Consider the following 8773-nt stretch of genomic DNA (forward strand, 5'->3'; position numbering starts at 1 on the left):
AACTATCTCATCACAATAAATTATCGATCGGAGACAGTTATTTTTCCAATTTTAAACTTCGATGCACATACAGTATAGGAACAGTTTTGCCACTGTTAATGAATTGCAAAGCTTTCATACTGGAGGAATTTGGTTTGCATGATTTTAAGGCGCATGCAGGAGGCCATAAGGACTGTAATTTGCCTGCAGGCTAGAGCAACAACGGTGAGAAACAGATAGGAACAGACGACCTCCGACTGCACATAGCTCCAGTGAGAGTCATCATCACTCAGCTTAATTCTCACACTTTCACTCTGATAAAATGAGGACTTCATAAATGTTACAATTTGTTTTCCCTCAGGCCCTTCATAGCTGTCTAAAGTTTTAGTTACAGCTGTCATTTCCAGAGAGTTGTTTGTTTGTTGTGAAAAAGCATTATGCAGCGACAGGCACTCGGAGGGAACATCATCCATACGATTCTTTGCAGGGTGGTGGAATCATGATGATGTACTATATTACCTTTCGAGGATTTGCAGCAGAGCATTAAACTGTTATTTTTTATTCAGGACTTGAATTAAAAATGTATGTTTCCCGACTTCCATCCCGCACAATGTGTGCTCTTTCTGCCCGCGTGGTGAATAATGCTCCATAGAATTACCAGATCTGTGTGGGCGCTGTATTCCTGCATGCATACTGCATATACTGTACATGAAGGTTGGTAGTGCACAAACATAGAATACTGTATTCTTACTTTGCTCAGTTTGATTTGACTTTGCGAATTTGATAGTTTGTATTAGAGTTGTATATCAGATTTTATTAATTGTTCTGATATTTCATTTGGTTTTGTAGATTATCAAGATACGCTACATGGCCTGAAAGAATGCAGACACCTGATCATTTCAGCCAAATATGATTGAATGTCATTCCAAAACAAAGGGCATTAATCTGCAGATCTCACAGCCTCCATCCTTCTGAGAAGGGTATCTATAAGATTTTGTAGCCAGTTTTGCAGGGACTTGCTCTCATTCAGCCACCAGAGCATTAATGAGGTCAGCCACTGATGTTGCCCCAACATTGGTCACAAGGTTAATCTAATGGGTCGGAGGATGATTAAAGGAATAAGGAAAGAAAACATATTTTTGTTATTTTTATTTTGTCTAACTTTTATTAGATTTTTCTTTGCTTTATTGTGTTCAGTACTGGTTGCTTTTATGTCTCCAGGCCTCAAAAAATCCTTCAAATGAAACAATCCAAGAAGGAAAAAACTTCATTTCAAGTTACAAACCAAAAAGGTTAAGAAACACTGGTCTATAATGTCATCGTATGCTGTGAGGGGTCTAGCCTAAACCATTAAAAACAACCACATTCTATCCACATTTTGATGATTCTGAATCAGGCAATCTTGCAAAAATATTGCACAAAATAAGTGACTATACAGTATTTTATATAGTATCCATAAACCCAGTGTTAAGATAAATGGTAAGAATAAGGCAAGATTTCCTGGGGCTGTATAGACGAGGCAAGGCAACTTTTTTTGTATAGCACATTTCAGAAAGGCAATTCAAAGTGCTTTACATAAAACATAAAAGGCATCAAGACAATATATACAAGAGACACAATACATTATAAAAAGACACATTTAAATTAAATAAAAAAATAGTGAAATAGAAAATAAAGACAGATAAAACAGGGGATTAAAAGTGACAGTGTAGTTATGAATAAGAAGCCCTAAATTTGATTAAATTAAAGGCAAACAGAAAAGTCTTCAGCCTTCACTTAAAACAACTGAGAGTTGCAGCAAACCTCAGGTTTTCTGGGAGTTTATTCCGGATGTGTGGAGCATAAAAACTGAACGCTGCTTAACAATGTTTAGTTTTGACTCCGGGGACAGAAAGCAGACCTGTCGCGGTCGACCTGAGAGGTCTAGACGGTTTATTTATTCAGGAAATCTCATTGAGATCAAGATCTCGTTTGCAAGTTAATAAATTTGCAGCAAATCAGAAATGTATTTTCGCTCTACTTTAATGACATATACTGTACATCCAACAGATTATGAACATATGATTTTAAACGCTCTGTGCGTTACTTTATGCTTTCAGTATTTCTAAGTTCTATTAGCTTATATATACACACAAGGGTGAACAATAATAAAAATAACTGACAGCAGCATAATGCCATCAAGTACAATAGCCCTGCAGTCAGAGTGCTTGTGATTCCTGCTCTCCCGGGGGAAAAGGCTGTAATGAGAGGCACTGCAGAGAGCAGGTAATGGAGTGACGAGGATGGAGGTACTTCATATTCACACCTCATTCACTGCCAAGCAGAAACAGTGTCCACAGAAAGTCTAAAAGAAACGTTTTCAGCCCTGATTGTTTAATATATTTTCCACTTGAGAAACTAGAATCATCTGGTATGTCAGGCTCCGGTTACTGACGGAGGCTGACTGATAATACTGATATGTCATCCAGTTGTCATAGATAAACTAAAGGTCTACATCCTCCTCCTACTCTCTGTCTATGAGTGCTCATATACATCCTGTACACACCATACATCTCAGTCTTTTCAGCACAGCCAATCAGCCATCTGGAAGCTCGCTAAGGTTTAATGTTCTGCCACCTCCATTATTCTGTTTCAAGGCTTAACTTGTCTCCTCTGGACAGCAACGTGGAAAATACGGCAGCTAATTAGATATCTCTCAGGAATAAAATGATGTTTGGGAGAAAAGGAAGATGTTCCTGCAAAATAATTGGACAGACACAGTGATGGCTTTCTGATATACACGAGGTGGTTAAAATTAAAAAAAAGAGCCTATAGTGTGTCCTTCCACCTCTCCGTCATGCCAGTTGGGCTTGTATTTTGGGATTTGTCAAGGATCCATCTTATTCGCTCATTACTGGAGACAGATATACTGTAGATGTAAAGCAGCCTTCTACATTATCAGCAGCTGCACATGTTAAGTGTTACTTTAATTTCCCCAGCATTTTATGCCATGTTGGGCTGATTATTTTGCCAATAAATCATTGTCATAGACTCTACAAGATGTCTAAAAACTTATGGGATGCACGTGCAATATCTACAGACTTGCATCTCTCTATTCCATTTTAGCTTTACCAGCATAGTTCATGAATGTTTCTCTGTTTTTCTAGGTGTCTGTCTGTCCATCAGCTATTAATATTTGTATTTACATCAATAAAGTAATGTAATATGTGATTTAGAGTTAACATAATCATGATATGTTGCATGAATTCCACTGGAGTCAAAGCTGAAATGGGAGTTAATGTTACTTTTACTCTGCTAAGCTAGTTAGCTTTAGCGGGAGTTAGCAGATTTTGTTTTTTCATCCATCATGAAAGAAGCTCTTGCCTTGTTTAGTTATGTGGAATAAACTGAATAACCAAGATCGTGGTTCATCAAAGTGCGTATTTTCTATTAAAGATAACAGCTAAATCAACAAGTAATTTTAGCTTTAGCTATAGCTGAGGCTAGCTGTGGTTTATCACCAGCAAGTTAATACCTGATAACTGTCTTGCTTTAGCTGTCCAGTTAGCTATATCTAACAGTGGCCTCAAGAGTCCATGTAGTTTTGTTTTGTTTTTGTTTTTTTGGTTCTGTTTTTGCTAATAAATCCTCCAAATTGAACGACCAAATACACCACAGAATGACACAGAGGAGCATTTTCTAATCTATCGCCTCTATCCATCTATTTTTTAAAATTGTCCCAACTTGCAATTGGAAATGTGACATTCGTGGTCAGAAACAGGAAATGAACAGCGATCTCCTGTGGCAAACTCCACTGTTGGGTCCACCCCACCTCCTTCAAATGAGGACAATTTTAACTTTTATATACGTCATCTGAACTGCACTATTGCTCCGGGTCATAATTACTACATCCGCTAGATAGCATCTGTCATGCAAATGTTTTTGGGTGACTTATATTATGACCTACAGTATTGTGTCTTGGGAGGAGAGTCTCATTTTTGCAGTTACTGCAAATTAAACATGCTGTGTTCAATTACATTATACAACTATTAAAACTGATGTCATAAAGTCAACCAAATATGTAGCGTTACTTATTGTTTTTGCCTAGCAGGAGCAGTACAGTGTGTACCTTTCTGACTCCTTTTCATGCATTTTCTTCTAAAATACTGGGAGCAAAAGCCAGTCTCTCCTGCACTTGAATGCTCTGTGATCCTTTATTCTCCACTTGGGGAGCTGACTTGTTGCATCATCACGAAAGCCCGCAGCACAGTGGGTAATTCACAGCTAACACCGTTGGCATTTTGCTTTTATTTTCAGCAGTTTGTTTATGACAAAAGGAGCAGAAGGACTCTCGGCGGCAGATACATGCCCACACACATGCAACGGGTCATTACTCCTCGACGGGCCATCCCTTCATACATCACAACAGCAACAAATGGCTCTAATGATAGAAATGCAGCTTTTATAAATATATTATTTATCTAAAACTATTATATTTTCTTCCCTCTCTGCTGCTTTATGAATCTGCAATCCTCTTGATGTATAAATTAATAGTTTTCTGTCAGAAATAACATGAATGGATGAAATTATTTGACAAATATAGAGCTCCCCAAAGAGAAGTCGGCTCTCTGCTGTTGTTCGAATCGATTCTCCTCCTTTACTTGACTCAAAGGGTTGAAGAGGTCAGTTATAACAGTTAGGTGGCTGGAATGGAAAATAAGTGATTAAAGTTAGTAGTGTTGTAGCGTTTTATGTTGGCCCAGTAATGTGGCTTACTGGGTAACTTCACAGCTGTTTTTGCTGCTCAGAAGAAAGAGAGTCATTCTATGTAGGGATGAAAAATCTGGATTCAGTAATGTTTTTTTGCCAACAGTGGTTTAGTGTCATGATTGTTTAAGTTGTTTGTTGTAGCTTTCACCCTCCACAGTGAGTCATGCTGATTCATATTCAATGTGAAGGCCCTTTTTTGATTTTTGATTTTAATTGCAGAAATGGGTTGTTTATTTCTTGAGGCATAGCTTTACTTTAAGACTTAAATGTCATTCAAGATCTCTGTTTTTATTACGATTAATTGCTGTTTTAGAATTTCCATATTTTAATTTACTGTCTGCATACCAAATAATTTCAGTTGTAGAGATTAAGTTTTTTCACTGTTAACATGATGAAAAGATCTGAAATTGGCTAAATCATCTCTGGAGATAAAAATATGATTTAATTAGGAACACCTGTGCAATCTAATGAAATCCAATATACGAAATACGAAGCTTAGACATTTTTAGTTTTTGTTGACATTGTCAGAAAGGTGATAATTGTACTTTATGTTTATTATTGAGGTCGTAGTGGATGCTGGTGGCGTACTGGAGTGCATTATCTTGAAAAGTGTTCCTGATATTTTGCCTCAATAATGAACATAAAGTAGAATTATCACCTTTCTGACAATGTCAACAAAAGTGAAAATGTATAAGCTTCATAAAACTAGAATTTATGGCAGAGCTGTTATTTGATTGCATTAGATTACACAGGTGTTCCTGATGAAGTGCTCGGTGAGTGTATATCACAACAATATTAAGTCACACAAAGTAGTCATCTCACACACACACACACACACACACATACTAATTAAATAATTTACAAGTACTATCAAAGCAATATCAATCAGTAGAGTGTCTGTAACTTCATTCCAGTAGTACCAGAAACTTGTCATCCCCAGTTCAGAGTTGCTATGACAAATTTCGATAGCGAGGCTTTATAAATGAAAACACAGGTATGCTGATGTAATGTCTTTCCACCCTCTTCATATTACTCACCGTGATGACTTAGCTGTCTGCAGTAATTAATTGAATGGCGCTGCGGTAGATGGCACCTGAGTGGTTTAAAGCTGATTTAAAGGTACAGTAGTGGCAGCAGCATGAACATTTATCTTTACAATCCAGTGTAGATGGTACAGTGGACTGTACACTTTCTTTATGTTTTGATCAAAGAAACAAGCTCTGTTCCTGTATAAGAATCCAATCTGCAATTTTTATTTTTGAGCAAGGTGTTTAACCAGATCCATAAATACCTGTGCTGTATTTATTAGATTTCCACTGAGTTTGGATCGGAGTAGAAACACCAAAGCTCGGGTTTCTTGTGAAGTACATACATTTAGTGTTTTTGGAGTTTAGAACAAGCTTTGAATTAATAAAAGACTGACAGACTGTAACCTGGAGAAAGCCTGGTTTGCAGTAAAGCCAGTGGCATACAAGATGGTACAACAGCGGGTGGCTGAGAGTACATGTAAATGTTTGCATTGTGGTTTGTGAGGTCCTAGACACCCTGATGACTTTTGTCCCTCAGAGGTTTGTAGGGGTGGGTTACTGTTTCTGTTTTCTCCTGTTTATTCTAGTTAGGGAAGCAAGTGATTGTAATTTGGTTTCTTTGATTTTGTTATTCATCACCTTCCCAGTTAGATTTATTGTTGCTTATGTTGGCCTTTGCCCACCCTGAAGTCTGCACCTAACTCCATCTATTCAAACACATGTTGTAAATAAACACATCAGTCACTGAAAATCAGCAATCTGTCTCTTTGGCAGCTTGGAACTTGGGGAAGACGAGTCTTTTTCATGTTGTGTCTCTACGTAACAAAATGGACACCACAAAATTAGAAAAGAAATATTATTTACATATAAAGTAAATAGCACAGGACCTATTATTGATCCTTGTGGGACATGTTTATTAAGTATCTGGTGACTTGATTTGAAACCAACAGCAACAAAATAGCCTGAATTCTACTAGAAAGATCTGATTTGAATGATCAAAAACCATGGATTATAGTTTATCTAAAAATGAGCATCATCAGAAGCCTTTGAGGGAGCAGCACAGAGTTGCTTTTTATCAAGTGAGTTAACAACGTCATCCTTGACAGCAGTTGTAGCTGTAACAAGGTCTAAAGCCTGACATGGCTGAAAGACATTATTATCCTCCAGAAAGGCACGTAATTGTAAGATGAACAGTGATTCTATGAATTTAGAAAGACAGGAAAGCTTTGATATATTCTGATAATATTATAGGTTAGAAGTGTCCCCATGTCTGTGTAATAGAACAACCTGATTTGGACAAGATCGTCCTGCAGCCGAGGGCTCCTCCTCTGGTCAAGTTGACATGATTCACCTTGAAAATCAAATAGTGTGATCTTTAAGCTCGGATAAGAGGATTTAAGACAACCCTTTTGTTAACATTGTTTGAGAGGTTAATGCAAGGTAGCACTCACATCATATGACTGCTGCGGCTGAGGAAGATCTTTTGTTTTGTTTTTTTTTATATTCTCTCGCTGCTCGGTCTCTGCTTGGTTGAATAACCCTCTGATTGAGAGAGTGAGTGAGAGCTTGGGCAGCCTTGTGTTCACTGAAGTGATTCATGCATGGTGTCCACTACTATTAATGGGTATTATCTTTGTATCTCTTTGTCATTTTGAGATACCTCAGGAATATCTGTTAAATCCTTTTATTCTCAGAAAACCAGAAAAGTAAAAAAAATCATATGTTTTATTTAAAAATGATGATATAATTTACATTTGAATCGTTTTATTAAACAGCAAAAACATATGTTCTTTGGACCTACTGTTCCATTGAATCACTTATTTTATTGATACATGCAGACAGATACATAACTCCTTCAAAATGAAATATATTGGGGGAAAAAAAGGTATTGGCATGATTTTTATTTAAAAGTAAAAACAAACATTAAAAAATTACTTTGTGATGTAATAATTCATGCATGAAAGGGGGGAATCAATGATGTGGAGATGAGTTAAGAAATAGGCTAAGTACGGAGGGAAGTGAAACGAATTGGTTCAAGTAGACACTTAGAAGTAGATACAAACTTTTTGTTTTTGTTTTAGAGGGTTAAGAAGGTCAATAATCCCGTCTTGGCCTTGGTTCTTCCAATTAGTTCCATTCAAAGCTGTCAAATGAATATGAAATTCATCGTGACCCTGTGTGTCATATCTATAGTTTGCATAAATGCAGAAACCCTTGTAGCAGCCTGCCTGTCTATTATTAAAAGGTGTGAAGAAGAGATGACAGTTACACAAGTTTGCTTTTAGATAGGATGTTTTTTTCATGTTCAAATGCAGCGTGTATATGTGAACATTGATGTAACAGAGAGCGAGAGGTCAAAGGACACGAGTGTATTGTGTTGTTGTGTAACACATGGTTCGACAACAAACTTGCAAGCGCTACTTGATGTTTAATTAGCAAAGGCAAGATAAGCTAAAGAAACAAAGGAGACCTATTAATGTCACAGTAAGCTCATTCTGAAACAGAGGAGGTGGATATTTTTCATGTCAAAGCAGCCAAGATCTCTGCCTACAGAATGTCTGTTTCAAAGTCGTTTCTCTGGTTTATTACACAATGTGGCTAAAGCTGAGACGTTTTGCTCAGGGAAACGCCACAACCATGTCCAAAAATATGTGCCTACTGCAACCCAAATCACTGAAAACAGCAGACACATTAAGTTTCCTCTGAGATGCCATTTTGAGGCTTTTTTTTTTCTCACAGCAAGAAACAACAAGTGAAATGATTCTCTCATCCTATCAGAATGTAGGTTTTTAGAAAAGACAATGGACTACTCATAAACAGATTTATGAATTTTGTTGCAATATGTACAATATCAGCTTGATGGTTCAATCACTGGACCCAGATTCATATTCAGTAATCTTCCCTCCTCACTCCATTATATGCTCTCAGTGCCTCTGTGTCTCTCTAGAGTCTTCACATACATGTTTAATAACCATTATTCAGGGAAGGACAATGCAAAGCATATATTGCAATAGAGA

Source organism: Thunnus albacares, chromosome 21 (assembly GCF_914725855.1).
Source record: "Thunnus albacares chromosome 21, fThuAlb1.1, whole genome shotgun sequence".
NCBI lineage: Eukaryota > Metazoa > Chordata > Actinopteri > Scombriformes > Scombridae > Thunnus > Thunnus albacares.